Consider the following 18,268-nt stretch of genomic DNA (forward strand, 5'->3'; position numbering starts at 1 on the left):
TTCTGTCCTTGTACTAAGGCGAACACTGCGAGACCTGAGCTGCCTTCCTTCTATAAATACTGGTGACTGGGTATGGTTTGATGGCTCAGCAATTGCCTGCTGTGTAGAAACTTCCTGGTGAGTCAGTGGGGTAACATCTTGGGTCGTTGATGGAGCTGAAGTATGCTGATTAGTTAATGGTTGTTGATTAGGTGTGATATCCTGAGTAGTTGGAGCTTGCAGGCTGCTTGATTGTTTTGCAATGTGTGTTCTGAGTCTAGTTTCAGTTTTTATGGCTGGGTTACGTTTGAGGGCTGGTTTCCAGATGTCTGGTAGGCGGGAGGTATCATCCCGCTTGTTCATATTTTGGGGATGTTTTTCTATCTCGATGGCTTCCATGATTATTCTTTTCCTGTAGTGTTCTGTTTTGGAAATTAATTTAGTACTGTCAAAATCAATTTCATGTCCTGTAGTTTTGAAGTGTTGGAAAAGGGAGGAGGTCTTTTCTTTTTTCTTTAATGCATTCTTATGTTCTGCAACACGTGCATTTACTCTCCTGTTAGTTTGTCCAATATATGTGGCTGGGCAGATTTTACATGGTATTTGATAAACTCCCTGGTTTTCTAGCTGGGTATTGTCTTTCGGGTTTCTTAGGATGTTGGCTATTTTTTAATCTGTACCAAAGGCTGTCTTGATGTTATGTTTGCGGAGAATTTTACTGATTTTATCTGTGGTGCCTTTGATGTAAGGGAGGAGGGCGATACCATTGTCCTGTTCTGTGTCTTGGTTCTTGGGGGGTGTCTCTTTATGGATTAAGTTGTTGATTGCCTCTCTTTGGAATCCATTGGAAATTAATACATTTGTGAGACTGTGTAATTCAGGTTCCAGGTGGTCTTTGTCGGCTAGGCGTTTGGTTCTGGAAATGAGGGTCTTGGCTACGGAATTGATCTGTGCAGGTTGGTGGTGGGATTTTGCGTTCAGGTAGTGGTTGGTGTGTGTCTTCTTCTGGTAGATGGTATGTCCTAGGAAGCCATTGGGTTTTTTATAGATTAGGACATCCAGGAAGGGAAGTTTGTTGTTGGTTTCTATTTCCATGGTGAATTGTATTTTGGGGTGTAGGCTGTTGAGATGTGTGAGAAAGCTGTCCAGTTTTTCTTTCCCATGTGGCCAAATTACGAAGGTATCATCTACATATCTAAGCCAGAGTTTGGGTTTGTGTTCAGATTTGTCCAAGGTGTTGGTTTCAAAATATTCCATGTATAAGTTTGCGATGATGGGTGACAGGGGTGATCCCATGGGGGCTCCTTCTATCTCTTTGTATCTTTGTCCATTGTGGATGAAGTATGTATTCATCAGGCAGTGGTTGGTCAGATCTAAGATGTGCTTCGGGGGGTTGTATTTGTTTTGGATGGCTGTCAGGGCTTATTTCATAGGCACTTGGGTGAAGAGAGATATGACATTGAAGCTTACGAGAAGGTCGCTGGGTTGTAGGTTTTGTTCCTTTATGATTTCTGTGAATTGGAATGAGTTTTGTACATGAGACATGATGGATTCTGCATAGGGCTAGAGTTGTTTGGCAAGAAATTTGGCAAGATTCTGTAGGGGTGAGCCTATGGAGCTGACTATGGGTCTGAGTGGTGTTCCTTCTTTGTGTATCTTGGGGAGGCCATAGAGCTTGGGGCATCTGGATGATTTTTCTCTGGGGATGATTCTTTGCTGGATTTCTTCACTGATGGGAGAAGCTTTTATTTTGGACTTGGTGGTTTTTTCCAGGTAGGTGGTAGGATCTGTACTTAGAGGTTTGTAAGCGGAGTCTTGGAGTAGGTTGGATAGCTTGTCTTGGTAGTCAGATGTGTTCATCACCACAGTGGCTTTGCCTTTGTCTGCTGGGAGGATGATTATGTTATTGTCTTTCCTCAAGTTGGTGAGTGCTTTTTGTTCATCTTTATGTAAGTTGCTTCGGGGTGGAATGCTGGAGCAGAGGACATTGGTGACTTCAAGTCTGATTTTGTTGGCTTCATCTTGGTTGATTTTGGTTAGAGTGGCTTCAACTCCGCATATGATGTTTTCAGTGGTGATGCGTTTGGGGGCGACTGCAAAGTTGAATCCTTTGGAGAGGACGTTGGTTTCTGCTGTGGTGAGGGTCATGTACGGTAAATTATGTACTGTATTCTTCATGAGTTGCTGTGGAAAGGGTTTGGATTTCTGGTGTTTTTCCAAATTGTGGAGTTTCTTGGTGTGTATGTCTGTATTGAGGGAGGTTTCTGTTTCAGCTCTCCAGAGGGCTAGTTGTTTAGATTGGTCCCAGAGTATTGGGTGGATTCTGTTGCTAAGTTTGAGATGAAGAGTGAGTAGGTCTTTGTTGGTTTGGTCTACTAGGAATCTTTTCCTGTGGAGTTCATTTCTGATAACGGCTAATTCAGTTCTTTTCAGGATCCGTTCAGTGGATGGTGTTATGACCAGAAGATTCCACAATATTCTGTAGCTGGGTAAAGTCTAAAAGTAGAGTTGTTAAGTAGAATTCACTGTTTGTATTAGAAGTTGTTTGCCTGCTTCTCATTGGCTGCTACGGTTTGGCGCCAATCTTTGTAGAGCTGTCAGGCGTCGCTTGTTGCCGGGTGAAACAGTATAAAAGGAAAGTGCCTCTGGTCTTACGCGCTTCTCTCTAGCTCGCGTCTGAGTGAAAGTGTATCCGCGTCTAGTTAGTCTCCTGCAGAGAATAAAGATTTAAAGTTAGCCATCGTGTTTCTCGGTTATTTCACTGGCGACGAGGATCTAGAGGCGATTTTTTTTACGGAAAAAATCATTATGGCGACCCCTTTGATCATCAGCCGCCTGAATTATTTGACCCTGAGAGGTCAACTTGGACAGCCTATATGGCTAAATTTGAAATTTTCTTGGAAGCCGCCGGCATGAAAGATGCTGACAACGGCCGTAAAAGGGCTTTATTTCTGAACTACTGCGGGACTCAAATTTTTGACCTGGCAGAGACCTTGACGGACCCAGAACCTGCAAATTCGGTTCCATGGGACACTTTGATGGCTAAGTTGGCAGCTCATTTTAAGCCAACGAAACCTGCCAGGGTTTTCAGGCACCAGTTCTCCTGGATGGCTCAAGCTGAGTGGGAATCTATTAACCAGTTTGCCACTTGCTTCAGGACTATTTTAGCCAAGTGTCAGTTTGACAATCCTGAGGCTAGGTTAACTGATGCCATTATATTTGGCATGAGAAATGTTTCTATCCGGAATAAACTGCTGGCAGCTGACGACTCGTCACTACAAGATGTGATTAAGGCAGCTCAAACCGCGGAAGTCGCTGAAGCTGCTGCAGCTGACCTTAAGTCAAACGACAAGCTGGCCACAGTTTTTAAGATCGCTGAGGCACCTTGCACCCCCGCCAACCATCAACACGACTACAGTACTTCTGAGTTCGACCCATATGAAGACCACTGCTGCCAGCTACGGGTACCGCCAACCAGACAACCTCGTCCATCCTTCCAAGGCTGTGCCGGATGTCGTGGTCAGCATGCCCACTCGAGATGTCCCTTTAAGGATGCTTTCTGCCGCCGCTGCGACAAACGTGGCCACATTGCCGCCATCTGCCGAGCCATCCTGCCTGACGACACCCCCTTCAATCAAGACCTGCTGCCCACCTTTCCATCTCATTGAGTCTACCGACCATTCAGACAACAAGGAAGAGGGAACTGGAGACCGGGGAGCAACACTTTGAGGGACGGCAACCAAGGTAACCGCACATCCACGGACTGTGGCACCTACCCGCCAGCCCCTAATAAGATTATTGTCCCTCTCATGTTGAATCATCAACCATGCCACATGGAGCTGGACACAGGCTCTAAATTTACTTTAATGCCGTGGCATAAACTGAGACTGTATGTGCCTTCGTTGTCCCTGGACTCGCTAAAGCCGCTGGACATTGCTATTAAAGACTTCCAGGGACACCCAATCCGGGTTTTGGGAAGCACTAGGGTGCCTATAACTTTTAGAAATGTACATTGTATGTTGCCTATTCTAGTTATTGAGGGGGCGAATCATTCCCTTTTGGGACTTGATTGGATGGTTCCTTTGGGGTTAGCTGTCACTGGTCTTCACAAAGTGACTTGTTTGAAGGAGCCTGATTTTGTCCAGGAATTTCCGGAGGTTTTTAAACAGGGTTTGGGTACCTATAAGGGGCCACCCATTTCTTTTTCTTTGGATCCTGCTGTCCCGCCCTTCCGGTTAAAACCTCGCAGGGTACCACTGCCCCTAATGGATAAATTGGATGCCCAATTGCAGAAACTTCAGGCTCAGGGTATTTTGGTTCCTGTCGAACATGCCCCCTGGGAGACCTCTATTGTCACCCCCCTGAAGCCTGATGGATCTCTGAGAGTTTCTGCGGATTATAAATCTACCTTGAATAAGGCGTTACAGCACAACTCCTATCCGATACCTGTTGTGCAGCAGTTGCTGCATACCCTGGGGTCTGGGAAAATTTTTGCGAGGCTGGACCTTGCACAGGCATTCCAGCAGTTGCCAGTGGATGATGCCACAGCCCTGGCGCAAACAATTGTGACACACAGGGGGGCCTTTAAATGTACTCGACTGCAATTTGGCATAAGTGTCGCCCCGGGTATATTCCAGCGAATCATGGAACGATTGCTCTGGGGAATTAGGGGGGTGGTCCCCTACTTTGACGATATTTTAATATCAGGGGACACTCCAGACCAACTGCACTGTAGAATTCGACAGGTTCTGGCTAGGTTACAAGCTAAAGGATTAAGGCTAAAGCCAGAAAAGTGTGTGTGGGGAACTTCCTCAGTGGACTTCCTGGGGTTTAGGATAGATGAAGCAGGCATACACCCCACTGAGGAGAAAATCAGAGCCATTAAGGATGCCCCTGCCCCCACCTCTAGAACAGAGCTGCAAGCATTTTTGGGGCTATTAAATTTTTACTCTGTTTTTCTGAAACAGAAAGCCTCAGCAGCTGAGCCGCTTCATCGACTTCTCCACAAGGGAGCGCCATGGAGATGGGGTGAGACAGAACAACAGGCTTTTAATAATATCAAAGACCTCTTGACCTCACAAAGTGTCGTGGTACAATATAGTTCCACGTTGCCACTTAGGCTTACATGCGATGTATCCCCGTATGGGGTGGGAGAGGTCCTGGCCCACATATTGCCAAATGGCCAGGAAGCCCCAGTGGCATACTTTTCAAGGACGTTGTCCCTGACAGAACGTAATTATGCCCAGATAGATAGAGAGGCACTCGCATTGGTAGCTGGGGTGAAAAAGTTTCACAACTACTTATTGGGGAGACCATTCCAACTGGTCACTGACCATAAACCCTTGTTAGGGCTGTTAGCCACCGGGCGGCCAACTCCACCTTTTATGTCCCCCCGCATGTCCCGTTGGACTATTTTTTGTCAGGGTATGATTACATCCTTGTACTTAAGGGGGGCTCAATGATTAATCATGCTGATGGTCTTAGTCGCTGTCCATTAGGGCAAAGGGTGGAGGACCCTGCCCCTGCAGGAGATGTCCTCCTCATTGATTTAGGTACACCATCCCTTATTACTGCCAAAGAGGTGGCCATTGAAACTAAAAAGGACCTGGTGTTGGGAAAAGTCCTCCAATACATATTGAAAGGGTGGCCACCAAATGGTAAAGACCACTCAGTGCTGGATTTTAAAACCAAGAGGCTGGAACTCTCTGTGATGCAGGATTGTATTTTGTGGGGTGACAGGGTGGTTATACCCACTGCACTGAGGCCTCAAGTCATGAACATGCTGCACCAGGGGCACCCTGGGGTGGTCAGGATGAAAGCTTTGGCCAGAGGGTATCTATGGTGGCCAGGATTAGACAAGGGAATTGAAGATTGGGTGGCCGCATGTAGCCCTTGTCAGGACACAAGGCCAAATCCCCCTAAAACCACCCCTGCACAGTGGGACACACCCCAAGGGCCCTGGTCAAGGGTACATATAGATCTGGCCGGACCGGTGGGCACCAATATGTTTTTGATAGTGGTGGATGCATACTCCAAATGGTTGGATGTTATATTGTTAGGGTCCACCACATCTTCCACAATTATACAAGTCTTAAGGAGGTTGTTTGCAACCCATGGGTGTCCAGATGTCCTGGTTTCGGATAATGGACCCCAATTCACCTCTAGACAGCTGGAGCTGTTCGTAGCCCAATTGGGAGTAAGACATGCCTTGGTCTCACCCCACGCAGCCTGGGCTAATGGTATGGCAGAAAGATATGTTCGTGTGGCCAAAGAGGCCATAAAAAGGTCATCTCCAGGGGAGATACAAGAAAGACTGGACACCTTCCTATTAACTCAGCACATAACACCGAGCCTAACTACCAATAGAAGCCTAGCTGAACTACTCATGGGAAGGAGATTGAGGTCTCCTTTAGATAGGCTGCACCCCTCTTATGTTAAGATGAAGCCAGAGTATGTAACAACCCCTGAAAGGTCAATGTTTGTGGGACAAAAGGTGTATGTAAAAAATTTTGACAGGGGCAAACAGTGGGAGACTGGGATAGTGACTGAGCAAACAGGTCCTAAAACATATATGGTCAAACTGGATGATGGACGCCTCTGGAAGAGGCACATAGACCATGTCAGGGGGAGACTGGAAACAGCCAGTATCAGAGGGAATATGGCTGACACTAGTAATGGGGTTTCTAATGCTTCACTCCCCACAGGGAGTTATACCAGACCCAGCCGTGCCCAGGAACAAATAGATTGGGACTTACCTGGGTTTAGTGACCATTCCAGCGCTGCCCCAGCTCCACCATGCTCCAGCCGGGGAAGTTCTTCACCTGCAGGACCAGAAGAACCTTCGTGCTCCGTAGATGTCCAGGTCCTGAACGAACCACGCCGGTCAGAACGCACCCCCAGGAAGCCTGCTCGGCTCGAAGACTTCATTACTTGCTTGTCCGAATAAAACCTGTAAAAATCCATCCAGAAGGGGGAGGGGTGTTATGACCAGAAGATTCCACAATATTCTGTAGCTGGGTAAAGTCTAAAAGTAGAGTTGTTAAGCAGAATTCACTGTTTGTATTAGAAGTTGTTTGCCTGCTTCTCATTGGCTGCTACGGTTTGGCGCCAATCTTTGTAGAGCTGTCAGGCGTCGCTTGTTGCCGGGTGAAACAGTATAAAAGGAAAGTGCCTCCGGTCTTACGCGCTTCTCTCTAGCTCGCGTCTGAGTGAAAGTGTATCCGCGTCTAGTTAGTCTCCTGCAGAGAATAAAGATTTAAAGTTAGACACCGAGTTTCTCGGTTATTTCAGATGGGGTTTTAGAATGGAATTTTAGTTGGCAGCATTTGGGGATCAAGTTTCTGTCTCGGCAGTTGCGTAGAAATTTGAGGTCACACCTTTCCGTTCTGTACAATCGCCTCGCCAGTATCAGTATAGGAATCTCCAGCCGGGAGTCCCTCAGGCCGCCATATTGCACGATCTTCTTTAGGGAAATTCCTGATCCGCCATCTCAGACCCCTGCCCGAAAAGAAAACCGGCTAACAGGGCTCCCCACTGGTCAGATACCTCCTCATGTAGTCTGTGGTCGAAGAAGGACCGATCGAACACCTCAAAAGTGGAGGAATAACCGGAGCTCTCCTCCTCACCGTCCATTCGGCTCCGCAGCTGGCTCCACCCCTCTGCTCGCGTTGAGGCATCTTGAAGAGCTCAGGACGCTGCAAAGTTAATAAGTATATTGATAAGAATTAACAAATGGGCATCACGTAGCACCAGGGGTGGGCCATCATTCCTGTCCCTACCAAAAATGCCCAAGCCAAGCCATGCCACACTGCGAGCTGCCAGCCCAGCCCTTACCTTGCTCCGGTGTGTGACAACCTGCAGGGGCGCTGAGAGCATGGCCTGGGGACCAGGCCGGGTGGCCCCGGGCTCTGGCCACGTGGCCTGCTCTGTGCTGTCCTGTGCCACAGGCATATCTCTCCTGCGGTGTGTGAGAGCAGGCATGTGGCTGGAGGTCAGGCAGGGTGCTTTCGCCAGCTGCCGCTCTAGGTGCCGGTGTGAGATTCTGGATGCTGCGCATGTGCAGCAACCGTAATCTCGTGCACAGACGTTCTTCTGGCAGCAAAAATTCTGCGCACGCATGGAAGCAAAACCTCACTGATTTTAGCTGCCAGAATCGCTTAGGTTGTGCATGCATGTCGCATGCAAGACCGGCGGCAATGGAGTGAGACTACGCGCTCCATTGCCGCTGCTAGAATGTTTGGTGTAGCAGTTTTAAGGCATCATGATAGAAAGAGGGAAACTGTAAATTCTAGTCCCACTTTAGGGACAAAAGCCAGCTGTGTTTGGTTGGAAGTTGGGGGTTCAACATAACAAGCATTCAGAATTATTTTCATTTAGTTTATCTAAGGACAGAATGAATAGATTAAAACCAAATGTACTATGCATATTAACTGCTGACCTGGGTGAATAGCGATGAATGTTTTTTTAAATTATATTAGAGGTTTTTTTAAAGTCTTTGTAGACGTATTAATTGGATTTTTATAAAATAATCTTTATTGAGCTTTACAAAAATAGAAAAAGCAAAGGTAAGACAGGGTAATGCAACAATAATTAGATTGTATCTCATAACATTTGTAGTCTATATAATAAACATCAGGTATTGTTTGAGGAATTTTTGATAGTAAGGAAAGAAGTAGAGAAGAGTTGAGGGAAAAAACAAGAGTAAAGAATAGACAGAGAAAAGAGAAAAACATGTTGAGGGGAATTAGAGTCAAGGAAGGGGGTATAGAGAATAAGAAAAGAAGGATTTTTAGATGTATTGTTATACGGTGTTCCCTCAATTTTCACGGGTTCGAACTTCGCAAATAGCCTATACCACGGTTTTTAAAAAAATATTAATAAAAAAATACTTCGCGATTTTTTTTCTATACCACGGTTTTTCCCGCCCAATGACGTCATACATCATCGCCAAACTAATAATTTTTGCAAATAAATAACAAAAAAAATAATTATTGTTAATAAATAATTATGTTTATAAATATCAGGATTACTAAGTGTCTTATTCAATGGTGAATACCAGTAATAATGGTGACTAAATTGTTAAGGGAATGGGAAATGGTAATTTAGGGGTTTAAAGTGTTAAGGGATGGCTTGTGATACTGTCCATAGCCAAAAATGGTGTATTTACTTCCGCATCTCTACTTCGCGGAAATTCGACTTTCGCGGGCGGTCTTGGAACGCATCCCCCGCGAAAATTGAGGGAACACTGTATTGATATGTTGTGAGCTTTCCCGAGTCCCCAGAGAGGGCTGCATACAAATCCAATGAATGAATGAATGAATGAATGAATGAATGAATGAATGAATGAATGAATGAATGAATGAATGAATGAATGAATGAATTCAAAATGGGGCTTGGTGGGCATGGCAGGGGAAGGACATTGCAAAATCTCCAGTCCCTCCCCACACTGCGGCTAGCCAGATGGTATTTGCTGGTTCTCCAAACTATTCAAAGTTTCCATTACCGGGTTCTCTAGAACCTGTCAAAACCTGCTGAATTTCACCCCTGCTGCTGCCCTTTCCTTTGTTTCATCTAAAACTGGAATAGGTCTTGACACCCTCACCTCCAAATCATTTTAGAGTCTAACAGTTATTTGTAGATATCTTAAATAGAACCTTTCTGTAATTTTCAAGTCTGGCTCAATGATAAGGACTGTGGTGCTTGGGACCAATATGGTCTCAGGTTTCTCTCTACAATTACTATTCTACAGTGCAATGATTCCTACTCCAAGTCTCCATATTCCAATCCTGCCAGTGGGAGATAATGTCTGTGTGTTTAGTTCAAAGTTTTTATGCCTATTTTGATTTTTTTAATTCTTCAATTAAATTCCTAATAAGGAGGCTATATTTTCTTCTTTGCCCTAAAAATGTTTCATTCATAGGAAATATTAAAACAAACAGTATAGATACAAAAGTATAATACCACTCTACAAAGCCTTGGGTAGACTACACCTAGAGTAGTGTGTCCAGTTTTGGTGACCACACTACAAAAAGACATTGAGATGGTGTTTCACCTGGTGAGTTTGTAGGAATTATTAATTTTGTCTTGGTTGCTATATTGTAGCGCATCAGTTCTCCTTTATCATCAATCCAGTAGAGGAATCCTCTTTTCCAATCCATGTCCTGAAAATAGATTATTTCTGGCCATTCAGGTATCAGGGGTTGTTGCTCCTGAACTACGCCTTCTGGTCCAATATGCACTTGGAAAATTTCATGGTCGGTAGAATACATAGAAACATAGAAACATAGAAGTCTGACGGCAGAAAAAGACCCCATGGTCCATCTAGTCTGCCCTTATACTATTTTCTGTATTTTATCTTAGGATGGATATATGTTTATCCCAGGCATGTTTAAATTCAGTTACTGTGGATTTATCTACCACGTCTGCTGGAAGTTTGTTCCAAGGATCTACTACTCTTTCAGTAAAATAATATTTTCTCATGTTGCTTTTGATCTTTCCCCCAACTAACCTCAGATTGTGTCCCCTTGTTCTTGTGTTCACTTTCCTATTAAAAACACTTCCCTCCTGGACCTTATTTAACCCTTTAATATATTTAAATGTTTCGATCATGTCCCCCCTTTTCCTTCTGTCCTCCAGACTATACAGATTGAGTTCATTAAGTCTTTCCTGATACGTTTTATACTTAAGACCTTCCACCATTCTTGTAGCCCGTTTTTGGACCCGTTCAATTTTGTCAATATCTTTTTGTAGGTGAGGTCTCCAGAACTGAACACAGTATTCCAAATGTGGTCTCACCAGCATTCTATATAGCGGGATCATAATCTCCCTCTTCCTGCTTGTTATACCTCTAGCTATGCAGCCAAGCATCCTACTTGCTTTCCCTACTGCCTGACTGCACTGTTCACCCATTTTGAGACTGTCAGAAATCACTACGCCTAAATCCTTTTCTTTTGAAGTACAGTATTTGCTAACACAGAACTGCCAATACAATAGTCAGATTGAGGATTCCTTTTCCCCAAGTGCATTATTTTACATTTGGAAACATTAAACTGCAGTTTCCATTGCTTTGACCATTTATCTAGTAAAGCTAAATCATTTACCATATTGCCGACGCCTCCAGTAATATCAACCCTATTGCACACTTTAGAGTCATCGGCAAATAGGCAAACCTTCCCTACCAGACCTTCCCCTATGTCACTCACAAACATATTAAAAAGAATAGGACCCAGAACAGACCCTTGTGGCACACCGCTTGTAACCTGACTCTGCTCAGAATACTCGCCATTCACAACAACCCTCTGGTGTCTATGCTTCAGCCAGCTGCAAATCCATTGAACTATCCAGGGATTAAGTCCAATCTTCACTAATTTATCTATCAGCTCTTTATGTGGAACCGTATCAAAGGCTTTGCTGAAGTCCAGGTAGGCAATATCCACGGCACCACCTTCATCCAACACCTTTGTGACATAGTCAAAGAAATCAATGAGATTAGTCTGACATGATTTGCCTTCAGTAAAGCCATGCTGATTTGGGTCCAATAAGTTATTGTTTTTTAGGTGCTGATTTATCCTCTTTTTCAGTAGAGTCTCCATCATTTTAACGACAACTGATGTCAAGCTAACTGGCCTGTAGTTACCAGCTTCTTCTCTACTGCCCTTCTTGTGGATAGGCACAACACTTGCCGTTCTCCAATCCTCAGGAACATCTCCTGTTAACAAGGATTGGTTAAACAAATCAGTCAGGGGGGTAGCAATGACAGATCTGAGTTCTTTAAGAACTCTGGGGTGGATGCCATCTGGACCCATTGCCTTATTTATCTTTAATCGTTCAAGTTCTTCTAAGACATCGGCTTCTAAGATCACTGGAGCTGAATCCGTACAGTTGGAGGCAATGCTATATCCCTCTATAGTATTATTTTGTAAGGTGTCTTTTGAGAAAACTGAACAGAAGTAGCTATTGAAATGGTCAGCGATCTCCTTATTCCCATTAATGCATGTATTTTTCCCGGTACTAAGCTTCGTGATGCCGCAGTTTTTCTTCTTCTTATCACTAATATATTTGAAGAAGGTTTTATCCCCCTTCTTTAGAGATTTGGCAATTTCTTCCTCTTTTGAGGCTTTAGCAGCATATATTATCTGTTTCGCCTCCTTCTGTCTCATTTTATACACCTCCCTATCAGCTATACTTCCAGACTCTTTATACCTCCTATAGGCAGCCTTTTTTTCATTGACTATAGTCCTTACATCATTGCTAAACCATAGCGGTTTCTTCTTCCTTTTACCTTTAGTTATTTGTCTTACATACAGTCCAGTGGCTTTTAAGATGGCCTTTTTAAATACAGTCCACTGGGTGCTCGCTCCTGCCATTTTATCCCTCCCCTTTAATTCATTATCTAAATATTCCCCCATTGCATTAAAATTTGTTTTTCTGAAATCCAATACTTTGTTTGCATTATAGGATTGCTCATAATGAGTTTTTACATCAAACCACAAACATAGATGGTCACTGCAACCTAAATTTTCTCCCACCTTGACATCTGAAACCCAATTCCCATTCGTAAAAACTAAATCTAGAATATTCTCCCCTCTAGTTGGTGTCTTAACCAGCTGTGCCAGAGCTGCTCCTGTAAAGGCCTCTACTATATTCTTACTTTTGCTTGTAAGGGCACTGGGGATATTCCAGTCAACATCAGGCATGTTGAAATCACCCATAACCACAATATCTCCCTTTACTGCCATTTGGGTAATTTCATCCACCATCTTGTTGTCATATTCCTCAGATTGCCCTGGAGGCCTATAGATCACCCCAATTCTAATGACAGAACCGTCTTTATTTTGCATGCAAATCCAGAGGGTCACTAGATCTTGACATGTATTTTGAATTAGTGTTGTTTTTAGAGTTTCTTTAACATAAATGGCTACTCCACCTCCCCTTCTCTCTATTCTATCCTTCCTATACAGTGTATATCATGGTGTGGATATTTCCCATTCATTAGAATCCTTAAACCATGTCTCAGTTATGGCAACCAGGTCCAAATTATCTCTAGATATTATGGCCATTAATTCACAGAGCTTGTTGCTCAAGCTTCGAGCATTCGTGCACATTACACGAAGAACATTATTTTCATTATTAGTTTGCCCCTTATCATCAACAACTACATCTATTTTATTTGCAGCTCCCTTTTCATAAGCTTCCAAAAACTGCTTTATCCTCATTGGTCGGGGACAGAAATCACCCACATCAGTTACATCTCTGTCCCCTTTACCTAGTTTAAATGCCTGTCCAAAAAAGTTCTGAATTCCTCACCGAGTACCTGGGTACCTCTGTATGATGGATGCAAACCATCCCTCTTAAACAACTCCCTATTAGACCACCTACTGACATCATGACTTACATAGCCAAAACCTTCAGCTTTACACCACTGCTTTAACCACACATTAAACTCTATGATACACGTTGTTTTATCCTCTTGGCCACAAACCGGTAACACCTCTGAGAAAGTCACTGAATCTGCTATTTTACCCAGCTCCACACTTAGACATTGAAAATCTCTTTTTACTACATTGACATTTCTCTGGGACAAATCATTTGTGCCAAGATGCACCACCACATCAATGTTATTACCTTTACTCACAACTCTCAATTCTGTCAAAGTACACATATGAAGAATTATCACTCTGGATACTAACTTCACCACTCATTCAAGCACCAAGAACAGCCACTTAACATTGCACCTAAGAATCACAGTAGCTTTAGGCTTCCTATATCAATAGCTGACATTAGTGCTTCCTTGAATGGAGACAATACAGTGATCCCCCGCTCGTTGCGAGGGTTCCGTTCCAGGACCCCCCGCAACGAGCAGGTTTTCGCGAAGTAGCGCTGCGGAAGTAAAAACACCATCTGCGCATGTGTTTTTACTTCTGCAGCGCTAGCGAGGAGCCGAAGATTGGGGGCGGCGCGGGTGTTTTAAAACGTCGCCGCCGACATGGGGGGCTCGCTAGCACCCCCCTAACCCGGGTTGGGGGTTCGGGGGGGGTGCTAGCGAGCCCCCCATGTCGGCGGGGACGTTTTAAAACACCCGCGCGCCTTCCCAACTGAGCCCTCAAGCCAAGCGCAGAAGTTCGCCCTGGCGCAGGCAACACGCGCTGCCATCTTCCGGGCCAGCCAGGCTCAGCGGATCAAGCCCGGCTCCTCTCGGCCCAGCATCCCGGGCCAAGCGGCTGCCTTCCGTCACTGAGCCTGGCTCGCCCGGAAGATCGTAGCGCGCGTTGGCTGCAGCGGCGGCGACATTGCTGCCGGCTTGGCTTCCCCCGCCGCTGCAGCCAACGCGCGCTACGATCTTCCGGGCGAGCCAGGCTCAGTGACGGAAGGCAGCCGCTTGGCCCGGGATGCTGGGCAGAGAGGAGCCGGGCTTGATCCGCTGAGCCTGGCCGGCTTGGCTTCCCTCATCGGCGCAGGCAACACGCGCTGCCATCTTCCGGGCCAGCCAGGCTCAGCGGATCAAGCCCGGCTCCTCTCAGCCCAGCATCCTGGGCCAAGCGGCTGCCTTCCGTCACTGAGCCTGGCTCGCCCGGAAGATCGTAGCGCGCGTTGGCTGCAGCGGCGGCGACATTGCTGCCGGCTTGGCTTCCCCCGCCGCTGCAGCCAACGCGCGCTACGATCTTCCAGGCGAGCCAGGCTCAGTGACGGAAGGCAGACGCTTGGCCCAGGATGCTGGGCCGAGAGGAGCCGGGCTTGATCCGCTGAGCCTGGCCGGCTTGGCTTCCCTCACCGGCGGTGCCGCCGCCGCTCGTGCCGCCGCTGCTGGTGCCGCCGCCGCTCGTCCGGCCGTCGCTCGTGCTTTCGGAGCTCCTCCGGCATCACCCGGCTTCTGGTAGAAGCCTTCTCTCTTTTTTTTCTTGCGGCGAGCCCAAGCCATTCCTCTCTTGACCGCAGCCGAGCTTCCCTCGGCCCCCTTTGGCCCCGTCGCCTCCTCCCCGCCTGCTTTTCCTCGCCAAGCGCATGAAAAAAAAGAGAGAAGGCTTTTGCCAGAAGCCGGGTGACGGCGGAGGAGCTCCGAAAGCCGGAGAAGAAGAGTCTCGCAGGCGGGGAGGAGGCGATGGGGCCAAAGGGGGCCGAGGGAAGCTCGGCTGCGGTCGAGAGAGGAACGGCTCGGGCTCGCCGCAAGAAAAAAAAGAGAGAAGGCTTCTACCAGAAGCCGGGTGACGCCGGAGGAGCTCCGAAAGCCGGCTAGCGGCCTTTCCCCCGCATAGGAACAGCAAAAAGGCCACTCAGGCGCGTCTCCTGAGGGGAAGCCAGCGCCGCCCGCCCTTCGCCCGCCCACGCCGTTGCTCGCGCCACTCAGCTGGGAAGCGGGGCTGGGGTTTCCCCGCCGCCCACGCAAAGGGGAAACCCCAGCAAGAGGGGAAGACCCAGGGAAGCCGCCCAGCAGCTGATCTGCCCGGCAAACTCCACCATCTACGCATGCGTGGCCATAGAAAGAAAAAGGGCACGCATGCGCAGATGGTGTTGTTTACTTCCGGGTTGAAAAATCGCAAATTACCCTGTTCGCAATGGTCGGGGACGCAATAACCGGGGGATCACTGTACACCTAATGGCCTGGTTTCTAGTTATAAGCTATTCTTCAGAGGACTTGAAAATTGTTTTGTCAAAAGAAATTAATACATGGATAAACATATTCTAGCTGTTTATTTGTATTTGTTTAAAGGTCTGCTTTAAGTCTTATGACAGCTGGCAAGGACTAGCTACTAACCTTATTGCCATTGGATTTTGATATACTGTATTAAGATAATGGAGGACAAAGCAGGCTCAGGGGATCAAAACTGCAATTGGATATGATAGGTGCCTACCCAAACCATCATTAATCCGAGTCCCGTCAACTAAACAATGTCATTTGGCGGGACCCAGGGGAAGAGCCTTCTCTGTGGTGGCCCCGGCCCTCTGGAACCAACTCCCCCCAGAGATTAGAATAGCGCCCACCTTCCTTGCCTTTCGTAAGCTCCTTAAAACCCACCTCTGCTGTCAGGCATGGGGGAACTGAGATATTCTTTCCCTCTAGGCTTCTACAATTTATGCATGGTATGTTTGTATGTTTGGTTTTATAATAAGGGTTTTTAGTTGTTTTAGTATTGGATTGTTACATGCTGTTTTTTATCACTGTTGCTAGGCGCCCCGAGTCCATGGAGAGGAGCGGCATACAAATCAAATCAAATCAAATCAAATCATTAAATAAATAAATCTATCTCTTCTCTGTTTAACAGTTAAAGTATATTTAATATCTGCATCACAACAGCTGACGTCTAAAATATGAGGCTTGTACAAATCTCAAAACTAATACTTAAAAGGTCAAGAGAGTTTCCACCAATCTTCCAGGGACTTATAGTCTTCCAGTTGCATCCAAGAATTATAGACCTACCTCCACATTCACCAGAAGGTAGGAGAAAAGTATCCGTTGGACAGGCGCATTTGTAGCCTTTGGAATGAACTGGTGACAAAAGACAAATGTGGCTGCACACTCCAGGTAAACATGCATTGGTGTTATCTAGAAATCAAGGGAATATGTTAGTATTCAACACTAATTAACCTCTTCTCCAAACTATGTAATTATTCAGCCTGGCATGTGAATTAAGATTGTACAATGCTTTGGATTCAAAGGAAAAGAATGCTCTAGTCTAGAGCAGTGTTTCCCAACCTTGGCAACTTGAAGAGATCTGGACTTCAACTCCCAGAATTCCCCAGCCAGCATTCACTGGCTGGGGAATTCTGGGAGTTGAAGTCCAGATCTCTTCAAGATGCCAAGGTTGGGAAACACTGCTCTAGAGCAAGGCTGTCAAACTCACAGACCTTGAGCTGGAAAGAGGGGGGAAAGTCCCAATATATCATGTGGCAGTGCCGTGATGATATGAATTTGATACCCCTGCTCTACAGCATTTGTGCAACACCTAGCTACAATGCCTTAAACCAAATCTCCCCCACCCCCTCCCCCAGGATCAACCTACAGCTAACTGAAGGCAGCAATTTTAGGGAAATGTGCTGTTTTTTAAAAACTGTAGACATATAGTATGCAATCAACTCGCGTGCTCTAAAGCAAATTTTGTCTTCAAACCTAGGTGCGCCACAATTCTAGCATGAACCCAATAAAGACCTTTCAACCTTTGGCTCAAATGAAGTTGCTTTATGTGTGTGTGTGTGTGTGTGTGTGTGTGTGTGTGTGTGTGTGTGTGTGTGTGTGTGTCAGCCACTGGCCTCCCCTAGACCCAGGTGAGCTGCTCTCCTAGTGTAGACAATGGCCATTGGTTACCTGTTGCCAAGGGAACCAGATTGTCAGCTGCCCTGAAAAGCCCCTGCCCAGAGCATTCTGACTGGGGGAAAGTAGGAGAATGGCGGTCAGAATGTACTGCAGGGTAAGTGTTGATATCTCAAATGGGAGGAATCTGGCAGTAGGGGAGGAAGTTCATGCTTCCCAACTCTTCTAACATGTCTATTTTTTTTCACAGAGAGTTTGGAAACTTTTCAAGAGCTTTTGCTGTTGCGTAGGAGGAGAGCTTGCCAGGTACCACCTCCCCATTCTCCTTAAACCCTGTCCATGGTGGGACAACACTAGGATAGGGCAGCCAAAATTTTTACTAAGGCCATGGTTCCCAACGTGGGGCCCACGCCCTACAGGGGGGCAATTTGATTTTTAATGGGAGCGATTGGAACCTTGTTTAAACCAAGTTAATGGCCTTTTAGGCTTCCTTTGGCTGAGGAGTTCACTTTTGAATAGTAACAATTATATGTCAGGGGGGTCACAATTTTAGAGATGCTTAGGTGGGGTATGGTGAAAGAAAGGTTGGGAACCACTGTCCTAAGGGCATTGCGTGAGGGGGCAGATGGTCAGGATGAAAACCAAAGTTACATGTTGGGAAAAACAAGTGGAGGAAAGGGACATGCACTCCTTACCAGGAGTCTAGGCCTGCACCTCCAAAATCCCGTTTGTGAATGGAAACAACCCAGGCCCCATGGTGACATATGGATTTTGTGGTTTGCCATCACTGTTCTATATGATTTCTTCAAACTGATGAAGGTTGGGTTTCAGGGAGGGATGAAATGAATTATTTCTGACAGACAAGTTTCATAGGCTTATGCTAATCGGAATACAAGGAGCACATTATCTTTTCCTCCCTAATAGTTTTTTTTAAAAAAATTCCCTCCCGTGAAAGATAATGGGGGGGGGGGAGGAAAGTGCCCTGGGAGCTCTAGAACCGGGTACTTTTGTCTTCCTATTAATGCAATTGTCAGACAATAAGTA

The 18,268-nt window shown here is 46.0% G+C and overlaps 1 long non-coding RNA gene across 3 annotated transcripts in view; it reads left to right on the plus strand.

Annotated features, from left to right (window-relative positions):
* Positions 1-17,530, plus strand: part of LOC139156119 (uncharacterized) — a 35,947-nt gene extending 18,417 nt beyond the window's left edge. For 2 of the 3 annotated variants that reach the window (XR_011557236.1, XR_011557235.1), the window contains exon 4: positions 16,239-16,688. This is a non-coding gene — a long non-coding RNA (uncharacterized lncRNA). Of the gene's footprint in view, positions 1-16,238; positions 16,689-17,474 lie in introns of those variants that run through there. The other variant, XR_011557238.1, reaches the window with a different exon arrangement.
* Positions 17,531-18,268: the final 738 nt, after the last annotated feature.

The sequence above is a fragment of the Erythrolamprus reginae genome, unplaced genomic scaffold, assembly GCF_031021105.1.
Source record: "Erythrolamprus reginae isolate rEryReg1 unplaced genomic scaffold, rEryReg1.hap1 scaffold_304, whole genome shotgun sequence".
Lineage (NCBI taxonomy): Eukaryota > Metazoa > Chordata > Lepidosauria > Squamata > Dipsadidae > Erythrolamprus > Erythrolamprus reginae.